Source organism: Myotis lucifugus, unplaced genomic scaffold, assembly GCF_000147115.1.
Source record: "Myotis lucifugus unplaced genomic scaffold, Myoluc2.0 scaffold_41, whole genome shotgun sequence".
In the NCBI taxonomy this organism is placed as follows: Eukaryota; Metazoa; Chordata; class Mammalia; order Chiroptera; family Vespertilionidae; genus Myotis; species Myotis lucifugus.
The window spans coordinates 5,315,184-5,329,466 of NW_005871089.1; positions in this window are offsets into that span (position 1 = coordinate 5,315,184).

The following is a 14,283-nucleotide window of genomic DNA, read 5'->3' on the forward strand; positions in this document are numbered from 1 at the left end:
TAATAAAAGGCGTTTAAATTTAAATTCTGAGTCGGTGGTCTATCTCGTTGAGCCAACCCATAACAGAACGGAGAGGGAGAGAGGGATACAAACATCAATGATGAGAATCATTGATCGGCTGCCTCCTGCACATCCCATACTGGCGATCAAGTCCGAAACCGGGGCATATGTCCTGACCTGGAATCGAACCGTGATCTCCTGGTTCATAGGCTGACACTCAACCAGTGAGCACGCCGGCTGGGCTGATTTTTTTTTTTTTTTTTTTTTTTTGAGAGAGAGAGAGAGAGAGAGAAACTGATTGTTTGCCTCTTGTGTGTGCCCCAACCAGGAACTGAACCAACAACCCAGGTATGTGCCCTGACTGGGAATCAAACTCATGACCTTTTAGTGTACAGGACCACACACCAACCAACTGAGCCACACCAGCCTGGGCCTGACATACATAACTTTAAAATAATCTATTTTTACATTATGCTCCATAAGCCTGAATGTCTTACCCTCCTAGAGATTTTGTGGAACACGCATAATATTCCTTGATAAATCCTTTCCCTGAAAATATTAGCTGAAATTAATTCTGTTCTTGATAACTAAGAACTCTGAATGATACAAAAGTAATGTTAATCTAAAAATAAAAGACCTTTCAGTGTAAGAGGCAACAAGCATTTGAGATCAATAAGAATAGCTAAGGCCAAATAGTGTTCTGATTAGGAAACAGGCAATGAGTACATTTGAGAAAGGGAGGGGCACAATTACATCAACAGAAAGAAGGCATTTGTATTGGTGCAGATAACATAGTGATGTTAATTCTAAACAATGTTGTTAATTTTCAGTCCAGTAGTCATCAGTCCAGTGGTCAACTGCTCTCTTATCTTTGCAAACAGTTCTTTGGGACATAATGTCATCCTAGGCCCAGTACAAAGGTTATTTTGCCCTGTTTTTTACATTCCAAGGTTTGATATATAAGATGTGCAAGGCAGTTCCTCTGGGATGGCAGCTCTGGTTCCATGGCTCCATTTATATTGTTGTGTACAGTAAACAGCTAATTATGTTGCTAAAAGTCCATCACACTCTTACACTTCAAATATTGTTTGCATCTAAATTAATGCAGCTAAGTTGGATTATTTTATATCAGTCTTTTTAAATTATACCCCATAAGCTTTAACTCATTAAAGGTACATTCCAGGAACCAGAGAGAAAATCTCATGACAAGGTGGTTATTTGATGGAAACAGTGGGGCAAAAAGGTTTATTATGGAAACTGCCATTGTCATACCTGTGGCCCCACCACCCTGAGATAAATATTAACCCTGTTAAAGATATTCTGATATATTTTCTTTCAGTCCTTTTCTAATTTATTCTTTTCTGGTTGTTTGTTTTGATTTTTGTTTTTGTTTGTTTGTTTGTTTGTTTGTTTCAGAGAGGAAGGGAGAGGGAGAGATAGAAACATTAATGATGAGAATCATTAATGATGAGAATCATTGATCTACTGCCTCCGACGCGCCCCCCACTGGGGATGGAGGCCGAAACCCAGGCATGTGCCCTGACCAGGAATCAAACCATGACTTCCTGGTTCATAGGTTGATGCTCAACCACTGAGCCATGCCAGCAGACTATTCTTTTCTGTTTTCTTCTTTTTTTTTTTCTGATTGGTTGAAATTTTTTTTATTTTTTAGTACAATGTATAGTTTTGTTGTGGGGGCAGGAATGGCACCAAGGTGTTAGACCCTTGGGTCAGACCAGACCTGAGTTCAGCAACCTTGGTACTTGAGTTCTGGCTAAGAAAGAATTCAGAGCCAGGACTCAAACTATAAAAGAACACCTATATTATAAAAAGCCAGTGGCTGTAGCACTGTAATGTTGTCACGACCAAACAACCGGTCACCAGGAGGTGCATTGATGGGTCTCACAGCTCAGCTGGAGTCTGGGCGGAAGGGAGTCTGGGTCCCGCTGGTGCAGCAGGTCTGGGTCTCTCGTGATTTTGCACGCTGGGCCTCTCGTTTATTTATAAAATCACAGAGGTGGAAGAAGTAATTTGTAGAAGAAATGGGCTTAGGAAACAAGTTATAGAGGTAAAGGAAGGGCCTTTGGAGCTTGGGAGTGAGGAAGGTAATAGTAACACCTGACAGGGGGCGCTCAGGGAGGGGTAAGGGAAAGGGTTGTGCTCCCAAGAGGGAGAAGGCACTGAGTCCTCCATCCTAAGGGTTTTAAGGTGGAGAGTTTAGGGGAGGTCCCAGGGGAAGATCTCAACAGCTTTCCAGGTGTCCTTTCAGGGTCTAGGTCTCCGCTGATTGATTAGTCGGTGCCAGTGCAGGGGGTCATTATCCAATGCAGCTGGTCCTGAGGTCAGCCATGGGGTCACTTCTCTGGTTTTGCTGCTTTTCTGAGTCCGGAGCTAAAATACAACTGAGACCTAGATGTTGTCTCTAGGAAAGGCCAGATGGTCCAAACCACACGTGACCAGCGATATGCAAGGGGAAGAAAGGTCACCCTGGGGGCCAGGTGCCACCCTACAATTGTCCTTTGCTAGGCACCCAGGGCTTTCCACCCTGGTGACCCTCTGTACCTGGCATGGTCCTTGCCCTGCTCATGTCTGTCTAACTGCCTATCACAGTTTTATCCAAACACTTTGTATAGATGTTTTAAAAATCCAAATAGTACTTGAGTTCTCTCCCTTCTGGGAGCATGCCCTGGGCTTTCCCTTCCCCCTCTTCTTCCCCTACAGGCATCTCCTGAACTCTAAGAGTCCCTACGAGACTTTCAACAAGGGGAGCAATGAGCAGCAGCAGCTCGTCCTGGGCTAACCCCCTGAACCTATCTCCCAGGCCCCCTTTTGTCTGACTCTCCAGTGAGCTAACAACAGTCCTCCTAGTCTCTCTCCTGTTGTTTCTTCTATCCTAGGCCCTTCTTAGTTTCACCATCCCCAGCTTCAATAAACGTACTGTCAAAAAAATTTTTTTAATCCAAATAGCACTTGTATAAGTACAGGTTCAACCAGAGAAGTAGTCCTAGTATGAGCTGTTTCAAGGAATTGGCTTATACAATCATGGGGCTGGCTGGGCAAGTCTGAAACCCATAGGTCAGGTGGTCAGGAAGGGCAGGCTGGGACTCTCAGGCACACGGTGAAGCTGCAGTCCACACCTGGAATTTCTTCTCCTTCGGGGAAAGCTCAGTTCTGCAGTTAAGGCCTTTCAGCTGATTGAATCAGGCCCACCCAGACTGTCTAGGATAATCTTTACCTAAAGTCAACTGATTATGCACATTAATCACATCTAAAAAGTGCCTTCACAGCAACACAGATAAGTGTTGGAATAACTGAGGACCATAGCCTACCTAAATTGACATATAAAATCGACCATCAAGCACTACTAAGCTTATAGTGAAAAATATCAACTGTCTGCTCCAACCCTCCCTACTCTTGGTGCCACTTCCCAGAGGGGAATGAAAACATCTCCTCAAAACAATCAGGTTCCTATTCCTCTCTATTTCTGGGAACTTCTGCCCATTCAGTTTCCCCATTCCATGCTGCTAGTCTCTGAGCCAGTGAACAGCTGCCATCCACGGACCTCCCTTCACCCTCATCTTGGAAATTTCCTTTTTCTCATTCCTGTTTCCTGGATCCCATGTCTTTCCTGTTTTCAGTACCTTCCTTAGACAGTGTGCATGAAAAGTGAAATTTTGAGACCTTGTTTACCTGACAATGTCTTTATTCTGCCTTCACACTTGACTGAGCAGTTAGCTGTATATAGAATTCTAGGCTGGAAATAATTTTCCATTTTTTAAAATAATGTGTGAAAGCGTAGCTACATTGTCTTCCATTTCCTGGAGCTGCTGTTGAGAAGTCCACAGCATTCTGATCCCTGAAACCTTGCACTGTTCCTTTTTATTCCCTCCAGTCACTCTTAGAATCTCCTCTTTATTTTGCCTGCTTCGAATTTCACAATGCATAATTGCCACATCAGTCCTTGGGCTGGATACTTGGTAAGCCCTTTTAACCTATAAACTCATGTCCTCAAATTTCTGGAAATTCCTGGACATTTTCTTGTATAACTTACTTTATAATTTCTCCCTTCCATTTATCTTTTCTCTATTTCTGGAACTCCTATTATTTATATGTGAACCTCCTGGATTTATCTTTCATTTACTCTTTCTTTTCTTTCCCATATTACATTTGTCTTTTCAGCTTCCAGTCCCTCTGTTGCAGTTTTCATTTCCACTATCTTTTTTTTTTAATTTCCTTGGGACTTTTCCTGTATCTGGGTATAGACAGGATATAGACATGATAGCTTCTCAAAATTCCCTGAAGATATAAATCATAGGGTTGTTTTCTAGTTGTTGTTGGTTTGGAGATTATTTTTCCAGTTTTCTTTGCCCTCTGTATTGTCCGTTTCCTCTTTCTTCTTTTTTTTAATCTTTATTGTTGAGAGTATTACAGATGTCCTCCTTTTCCACCCATTGCCCCCCTCCACCTGGTTCCTGCCCCACCCCATGCCTTTACCACCCTACTGTCTGTGTCCATAGGTAAGATCTTTGGTTAATCTCTTCCAGCCCTACTCCCCTCTTCCCTTTGAGATTTGTCAGTCTGTTCCACACTTCTATGCTTCTGATTCTGTTTTATTCACCAGTTTATTTTGTTCATTAGATTTCTTATATGTTTATTTTGATTTTTAGATTTAATTGTTGATAGATAGGTATTTGTTGCCATTTTATTATTCACATTTTTTTTAATCTCTTCTTCTTCTAAATAATACCCTTCAACACTTCATATAATACTGGTTTGGTGGTGATGAACTCCTTTAGCTTTTTCTTCTTTGTCTTTATCTGACCCTCAATTCTAAATGATAGCTTTGCTGGGTAGAGTGATATTGGTTGTAGGTCCTTGCTATTCATCACTTTGAATATTTCTTGCAACTCCCTTCTGGCCTGCAAAGTTTCTGTTGAGAAATCAGCTGACAGTTGTATGGGCACTGCCTTGTAGGTAACTAATTGCTTTTCTCTTGCTGCTCTTAAGATTCTTTCTTCGTCTTTTGCCCTTGGCATTTTAATTATGATGTGTCTTGCTGTGGGCCTCATTGGGTTCCTCTTGTTTGGGACTCTCTGCACTTCCTGGACTTGTAAGTCTATTTCTTTTACCAGGTAGGGGAAGTTTTTTGTCATTATTTCTTCAAATAGGTTTTCAATTTCTTGCTCTCTCTTTCTCTCCTCTCTCTCCTCTCCTTCTGGCACGTACATAATGTGAATGTTGGTACACTTGAAATTGTACCAGAGGTTCCTTACACTATCTTCATATTTTTTGATTCTTTTTTCTTTTTGCTGTTCTGATTGGGTGATTTTTGCTTCCTCATATTCCAAATCATTGGCTTGATTCTCAGAATCCTCTACTCTACTATTGAATCCCTATAAATTATTCTTTATTTCAGTTAATATATGCTTAATTTCTGACTGGTTCTTTTTCATGTCATTAAAATTCTCACTAAAATCCTTGAAAGTCTCACTAAGTCCCTTGAAGCTCTCATGAAGATCCTTGAGTAACCTTACAACCATGGCTTTGAACTCTGTATCCAGTAGTTTGCTTTCTTCCATTTGTGACATGTTTCTTTGTCTCTGCATTTTGGCTGCTTCCCTGTGTTTGTTTCTATGTATTAGGTAGAGCTACCATGTCTCCTGAAATTGTTAGCATGGCCTTGTATAGTAGGTGTCCTGTAGGGACCAGTGGCTCAATCTCTCTAGTCACCTGAGATAGTATGTGCACCCCTGTGTGAACTGTGTGCATAGTCTTGTAGTTGAGCCTTGATTGCTGTTGGCATCTCTGGGAGGAGTTGACCTCCAGGCCAATTGGCTGTGATGACCAGCTGAAACTACAGTGGGAGAGCTGCTATGCAGAAGACAAGGCCCAGCTGTAAAGCAAGGCAGGCTGGTGATTGTGCCGAGTCTTGGGCCTTTTATTGATAGGTTTGGGGCACAGATCTTGGGCCTTTTATTGATAGGTTTGGGGCAAGCTGTCACAAGCTGCAGGTTATTTGAGAGATTTTAGAAAAGTCTGAAGCCTGAGCCAGGACAGGCCATTCATATGGAAAAGCTGCTGCAAACAGCTTGGGCAGGGCTGCAAACTGGATGGGTAGGGGTCTCAGAGAATCCCCAGGGTGGAGCAAACAGTGTGCTCCAGGCTGATTGAGACTCAGCTATGGCTGCCAATCAGCCCTGCTACAGGGGAGGTTCCAGCACAGGAACAATGACCCTTGAGAGCAACCCTGTCTGGGAGAAAGCCACCCCTGGGTTCCTGCCCCAATACCAGACAGTCCAGTTCCTCCCCCTTTGTGTCTGGGTCCCCCAGAGCTGCTTGTGCTGAAGCTCAGAGGTATCGAGTCCAAATACGTTTGTGCACTGGCCCTTTAAAAGGAACAACTGAGTCTCCAGCAGCCTCCGTGTCACTCAGCCACAATTCCTGCTAATTTTTACAGCCTGTAGTTACAGGAACTTCTCTTCCCAGCTCTGGAACCCTGGGCTGGGGGGTCTGCTGTGAGGCTGGGACCCCTTGATCCTCATAGGTGGCCTTTGCAGGAATGATCTCCCTCCCAATTAAAAAACTGGCATGGCTCTAGCCAGTTTAGCTCAGTGGATAGAGTGTCGGCCAGCAGACTAAAGGGTCCTGGGTTCGATTCCAGTCAAGGGAATCGTACCTCGGTTGTAAGCTCCCGGCCCTGGTTGGGGCATGTGGGAGGCAACCAATCGATGTGTCTCTCTCACATCAGTGTTTCTCTGTCTCTCCCTCTCCCTTCCACTCTCTCTAAAAATCAATGGAAAAAATATCCTTCGGTGAGGATTTAAAAAAAAAAAAAAGCTGCACATGTGGGTGCTGGACCAGCCCGGCCTGCGCCTCTGCCCCCCCTACCAGTCTCAATGTGCTTTCTTCTTTACTTCTCTAGTTGTAGGACTTCCATTCAGCCAGCTTTCAGGTGGTTCTGAATGACGGTTGTTCTGTATTTTAGTTGTAATTTTGATGTGGTGTGGGAGGCGGTGAGCACTGGCATTTACCTACACCGCCATCTTGGTTCCTCCATCCCTGTTTCCTCTGAGTCTTATTTTCTGTTTGTTTTGGTCTCTGTCTTTTATATTATAAGTTTCCTCAAATATCTACTGATTTTGGGCAGTCCATTAGGAGTCCTGTCTGAACTCCAAATTTAAGAGTTGAGACCCAAAAGCCTGGCCAGTTTGGAGCATGTCAGTGGGGTTTGTCCAGCTGTGGCTTTCGGGAAGGGCCATGAGGTAAGACTCTGACAGATCACCAGTGTCAATAGCTATGTGACTTTAGTTAAGCTGATCATTTTCCTAAAGAAGACTCTTCTACATTTTCAGTGCAGGGCCTCTCGTTTGTCTCACTATGGCTGATGTCCCCAGGCTCAGATCCTTCTTGGTTCAATGAATCTGGAGAGCAAACCTCATCATGTTGATCCAGAAGCCCTCCAGGTGTTCTGAGACCACAGCTATGGTCATCATGTTCACACAATTTTGTGTGCTGCTGCATTTCTTACCTTAATTATCATAAGCATTTTTCATTTATTATTAAATGTTCCTGAAGTATCTCTTGGAAAAGTTGCATCACATTCTGTGAGGGAGGTTATCTGTGCCTTATTCTTTCAAGTTCAAAATTCTGAAATTCAGAGGTTAACTTGGATGGGTAGGTGGGGCCAGCCCAATTGAGGTAACAACCATGGGACAGGTGCATATATTTATTCCCACACCTACAGCATTCCACACCTCTGTTCCAGGCACTGGGCTAGGTGATGGCAGAGCGGGGAGGTCCTAGGGACACACTGGCCTTGCCCTCAGTGGTACAGTGGCGGGGGAGGTGGCAAGAAAGCCATGAATCAGGGCAGGTTGGAAGGATTCCAGACTCCACAGACAGGGAGGTAGCGGTGTTTGAGGGTTGAGCCTTGGTGGCTCCCACGGTGGGAGTGAGAGATGAGAACCCTGCTCAGGGACAGAGAAAAAGCACTTGAAGAAGGCGGGAGAGAACCAGGGGAGAGACAAGAGGCCTGAGTTTCAGGGAAGAGCAGGTGAGGTTGTCAAAATGACAGAGGCCAATGCAAGTGTCCAGTCAGTCAGTGTGGGCATTTTTCATTCCTGTGCATTTGTGTCCTGGATACTGAGATGCTTTGCAGAGGGCTAGATCAGGGCACGATTGGCCTAAGTTAAGAATGACCCTCCAGCCCTGGCCGGTTTGGTTGAGTGGATAGAGAGTCAGCCTGTGGACTCAAGGGTCCCGGGTTCGATTCCGGTCAAGGGCTTGTACCTTGGTTGCGGGCACATCCCCAGTGGGGAGTGTGCAGGAGGCAGCTGATCGATGTTTCTCTCTCATCGATGTTTCTAACTCTCTATCCCTCTCCCTTCCTCTCTGTAAAAAAATCAATAAAATATATTTAAAAAAAAAAAAAAAAAAGAATGACCCTCCACAGCCTGCTGGTTTCCTGCCTTCCCAAGGCAACAGGTGAAGGACCAGTTCCAGAAAACATGTGAGAAAGGAGTGGGAGGCAATAACCTGAAGGAGACTGGTCACAGCTCAGAATCCACCCTATTGGGTACGGCTGTGGCTCTGCCTTATACTAGCTGGTGACCTTGAGAAATGTTCCCATCTTCTCTGAGAGTGAATATCCACCTCTTTCAAATGAGTTACCTGACAGGGCCACTGGGAGTTGGAGAACACTGTCCTCTGAACCCTCCACATAGGCCTCACACTCTGAATCAAGGTGTGGACCCTCCCTTGGAGGAGTACAGTGATGCAGGGAAGGAGCCTGGAGTACCTGGATGGGGCAGACAGGTTGAGCCAGGGTGCCTTTTACTTTCCTTCTTTTGGGCAAAATAAGGGAATCTATGCAGAGAGAGCAGCAGAGGGAAGGGGAGGGGCCAGGAGGAGGCAAAGCCAGAGCCCAGGTGGAGGGAGACTGAGGGAGTGGTGGCAAGGCCAGTGGGGACAGGAAGGAGACCGGCTCCAGAGAAAGTTCCTCCTGGGTAACACCATGTCAGGAAATGATGAACAGGGATTGGGATGCGGAAGGGGAGAAACAGACTGCAAGACAGGAAACGATTCCTTAGGCAGTGTCTCTCACCTCATTGCACCCCTCCAAGAGTGAAGAACGCAGCCCCCAGTGAGTAGGAGACAGCCTTGTCCAGCTGCCTGAAGCTCACCCCACAGGCCACCTGTATCCCTATATCATTCTGGGCTCCTGGTGCAAGGCTCAAGAATCCTCCACAGCCCCTTGAACACGTTGCCAGTTGGGAGCAAACCAGACCAGGGCTCGGTGGTAGTAGAGAGATGTGCTCCCAGGCTAAGGTGTGGTCATAAGAGGCCAGATAGGAGAGCCTGGGACCACTCCCAAGCATCTGGATTTGGGAACATCAAGGAGATTCTGCTTCTCAACTTCTGCACCTAGGAGAGGTGGCACAGTATGGTAGAAGGAGCAACTGTTTAACACACCGTGTCTTGGCAAGATCGCTAAATTTCCATGTCTGCATTGTATGGAACGTTGCAGGGCACTTTACATGCATTATTTTACTTAATCTTCACACATACCTTGTGAAGTAAGTTCATATACTTTCCTTGTTTTACAGATGAGGAAACTAAGATGTAGATAAGTGGGGCATTTGCCCGAAGTCACAGTACTAACCAGTTGGTATTCAAATCCAGGTAGACCTACTCCCAGAGCTGGGCTCTTGACCCCTCACCATGCTGCTGAGAAGTGGGCCCGAGAACACTAACTGAGGGCATTGACAATGCTATGGCATGCCCTGCAAACTGTAAAGTGATGACTGAACTAGGTTACACAGGCTGAGAGACCTAGAAAGGCCCTTAGGTATCATTTCTTTGGTCTCCCATTAAACAGATGGAAGACTGAGGTCAAGAAAGGAGCAGAGCCTGGGGCAGGAGGCAGGGGTGGGCTAGAATAGGTCAATGGGGGGGGGGGGGAATATGTAATACTTTCAACAATATAGACTTTTAAAAAAAGAAAGAAAGGAGCAGAGCCTGGCTAGTGTGGCTCAGTGGTTGAGCATCAACCCATGAACCAGAAGGTCATGGTTCGATTCCTGATCAGGAATATGCCTGGGTTTCGGGCTCGATCCCTAGTAGGAGGAGTGCAGGAGGCAGCCAATCAATGATTCTCTCTCATCATTGAAGTTTCTACCTCTCTCTCCCTCTCTCTCTTCCTCTCTGAAATCAATAAAAATATTTTTTTAAAGAAAGGAAGGAACAGAGACCTACATTGAGTCACTAGAGCAAAGCAGGAGCAGAGGCAGGCCTGAACCAGGCCCCACCCCCACACACACACCCCCAAAGACCCACAGGGGTCCAAGTGAAGAGTGGCCTTTTGGAGAAGTGTGGCTGGTTCCTCCCTGTAGCCTGGCCTGCGTGACTTCCACAGAGTAGGAGCCTGGCTGATGACAGAGAGGAAAGCCAGAGGAGGAAGTGAAGGTGATGAGAAGACCTTCATCCCCCAGGCCTTGGAAGAACTTGAAGAAACAAAGGAATTTTACCTTCAACCCCAATCTTCGTCATCTCTTCCCAGCTGACACTGATCTGGGTCATGGTTCAGTATGGCTGACTCAGAAGGAGCCCGAGGTCCCTTGAGCTGAGGTCTGCAGTCAGACTACTCTGGACTCACTCCAAGATAATGAGAAATCAGATCACCACCCAACCCAGGATGTCAACTCCTCCCTGGCCACACACTGGTTCTCTGATCTGCTTCTACAACCCCTCCCACCATACACCCCCGACCCAGGCCAGCTGAGATCATTCCCCACACAGCCCTCCCTGAACCCACCACCTTCCCAGAAAACAGGATCCATCATAATATAGTTTTAACAGAACTACAGCCCTCTTGATAAGTGTGTGTGTCAGAAAGCACACACATGCCATGTAGAATATCTCTTGACAACAATCTACACTATTCCTTATGTTTTACATTGGACAATATGACTCCTTTTTTTTTTCTTCCCAAAATCTTACCTGCTGGCAAATAAAGGATATAGACAGAAAGTAGAGTGGCAGTAGCTTTGGGTTGAAGGGATAATATCTAAAGGGTATGGAGGTTCTTTTGTGGGTGATGAATATGAAAATGTTCAAAAAATAATTGTAGTGATATTTATACAACTCTGTGAATATGCTGAAAACCATTGAATTGTACACTTTAAATGGGTGAATTGTGTAGCATGTGAATTGTATCTCAATAAAGCTGCTACCCCACACGCACGCACACACATGCACACATCATGTGCACGGAGGAGCTGACATTCTCCCGCCTCTTCCGTGGTGTTTATCAGCCACTAGATCACCCATGACAGTGAAAGTTGTCACTACACACAGCCACTTGACCCAGGATTCCAATAGTGTTGAACCACTTCCAATACAAATTTAAAGCAGCTGTTTTCTTAGCAAAAAAATAAAATAATTATTTGCATTTAATCAAGACTGGTTGCTGTTCTCCCTAGGAGAATGACCACTGCCCCTCCCAGGCATGGGCTTTCCGATAAAGAGAGATGGAGGGAGCCTGTTTTGCCTCACTGATGACCTCGAGCCTGGAATGACATCAGCCAGGGAAGGCCATTTCTCAGGCAGCACCAAGGCAATGAGCTTCCACAAAGAAAAGCGGTCAACTTGTTTTTCTTCATAGAATCTCAGAACCAAGGTGAAATTTGTAAATTCATGATTTAAAGCCAATTTCTTTAAGTGACTCCACATTCCTCACTGGAAAGAGCCCTGGTTAGTATGGCCTGGAAGACCTGTGGTCCTTTTCTTGGCAGCACCCCAGCTTCGGTCCAGCCTCCACAGCTCCTCCTCAGCCCATGTGTGCGGGGCACTGACCACCAAGAGTAGGCCAGGTAGGAGTTACTGGCCTCATCCCACTCACTGGCCAGTCACTACCTGAAGGATGGGATATGAGGAAGGATTTGCCTAAGGCTCCGGGACAAGTAAGGAGCTTCTTCACTTTTCTGACAGAGCTTCTAGAAGCACATTGTTCTCTCTGGATGAGGCTGAAGATGTTAGCTGTCTATTACTGCTTAACAAATTACCCCAAAACTTAGTGGCTTAAAGCAACAAATGTTACCTTGCAACTTCTATGGGCCAGGAATCCAGGAATAGCATTGTGGGTGGCTCTAGTTCCAGCTTTCTTGTGAGGGGCTGCTGTCACCTGAGGTTTGCCCAGAGCTGAGGATCAGCTTCCACTCTCACTGGATTAGATCAGCCCTACTTTCAGCTGCTGTTGTCAGGGGACTCAGGTCTCCCTGGCTACTGGTTGGAGACCTCAGTTTTCCACCTCATGGGCATCTCCCTGGGCTGCTTGAGTGTCCTCACAACACGACAGCTGGCTTCCCCCAGAGCACGTGATCTGGATGGGGGCAAGCAAGAAGCTGCATTCTATTTTGTGCCCCTAGACTCTGAAGTTACTCACTGCCACTTTCGCTTTTGTTTGTTTGTTAGGAAGCTAGGCACTAAGTCCCTCCCACACTCCAGGAGAAGGGAATTAGGTTCCACTTTTTAAAGGAAGTATCCAGGAATTCATGGATATATTTTAATCTGCACTGATGAAGCCTGCAGCCCCAGAGATTTCTGGCAGCCATTTAGCAATTAGAAAGGGGAGCCAGTTTTTAGAAAGATGTGAAGAAACAAGGCCCTTGACGCCCCTGGAAAGATGCTGGATTAAACCAGCCCTAAACTGGGCCTTCTTTGAGACTTTCCAGTTACATGAGCCAATGAGTCCTCTTTATAGTTTCTGCCAGTTTGTGTTGGGATTTCTGCTGCTTGGAATCAAATGTCTCCTGATCCCCTCGTAGGGATGAAGAAGGCGGCACAGAGTCACATGGTGCAATCACCAGAGCATATTACAAGGGCAACCCTACCCATTTCGGGAGGGGGGTCCAGGGCACTGCCCACCCACTCATTGGGCTGCTCTGCACAGAGGGGCCAGTGGGCTCTTACCCAAGTGACAATCAGCCTAGGAGTGCCCTCCATCTGATGAGGAGACTCAGTTTAAAAGAAACTCCAGAAAATCCACTGAGCTGGTTCGGGCGGGATCATGAGGCACCAGACCCTACGGGGAGAGGCAGCACGGCCTTGCAGCCATCAGAAATCGAGGGAGGCTCTGTCGCACAGCTGCTCGCCGGCACTGGGGGACACAAAGCCCCGGCGGAGAGGCAAGGGGCCTTGGAGACTCAGCCAGTACTATTTGCTCCGCCATGGCGACTCCCTGAGACCCAGCCCTAATCAATTTACATCCCCATCCAAGCTGTGCCAGGTGCACAAAAAGACGCACCTGCGCTTTTGCAGCCTATCCCAACAAATTGCAGACTTCAACTGCTCGCAGCCATGGGAGACACACTCAAGAAGCAGACCCAGGAGAACCAGGATGGCGGCGTAAGGAAGAGACCTGTGCGTGCTACCTCACACAACAACATCGAAACTGCCAACTATCGGACAAACAGCTATCAGAACCATGGGAAAGTTGGCCCAGTGGAAGCTCTACAACTGGAAGGAGAGAAAGAACATTGAGACTGAGTAGGATGTGCAGAGACACCAAGTACAGAGCCCAGCCCAACAAACTGCAGATTTCAACTCCTCGCATAGAAAGAAGAGCATTGAGACTGAGTAGGATGTGCAGAGGCACCAAGTACAGAGCCCAACCCAGCAGGCTGCAGATTTCAGCTCCTTGCATCCGGGAGGGACGCAATCGGGGGGCGGAGTCGGGTTCGGGGCAGGCCGGGGCTGGGCCCGGCTGGGCCGGCGCTGTGGAACCGCTGTACCAGCAGGCGCACAAACATGCCCACCAGTTCCAATCTCGAGTGGGGCACTGGGGGACGGCAGACAGGCAGTCTGTGCACTTGGTGGAGGGCATGATCCGAGCAGGAGTGCTGGATGTTCAGCCACCAGGAACGCCTGGAGATTTTGTCTAGTGGGGAGCCGCCAGCAGGGGACAGAGGGCCAAACTTCCTGTTTCCCCGGTAAGGCTGGGATGGCCCTGGTGAGGTCGGGACGGCCCCAGTGAGGTTGAAACGGCCCCGGTGAGGTTGAAACGGCCCCCGTGAGGTCGGGACGGCCCCGGTGAGGTTGAAACAGCCCCAGTGTGTTCGGGACGACCCCGGTGAGGTTGAAACGGCCCCCGTGAGGTCGGGACGGCCCCGGTGAGGTTGAAACGGCCCCGGTGAGGTCGGGACGGCCCCGGTGAGGTTGAAACAGCCCCAGTGAGGTCAGGACGGCCCCGGGGAGGTTGAAACTGCCTCGGTGAGGTTGGGATGG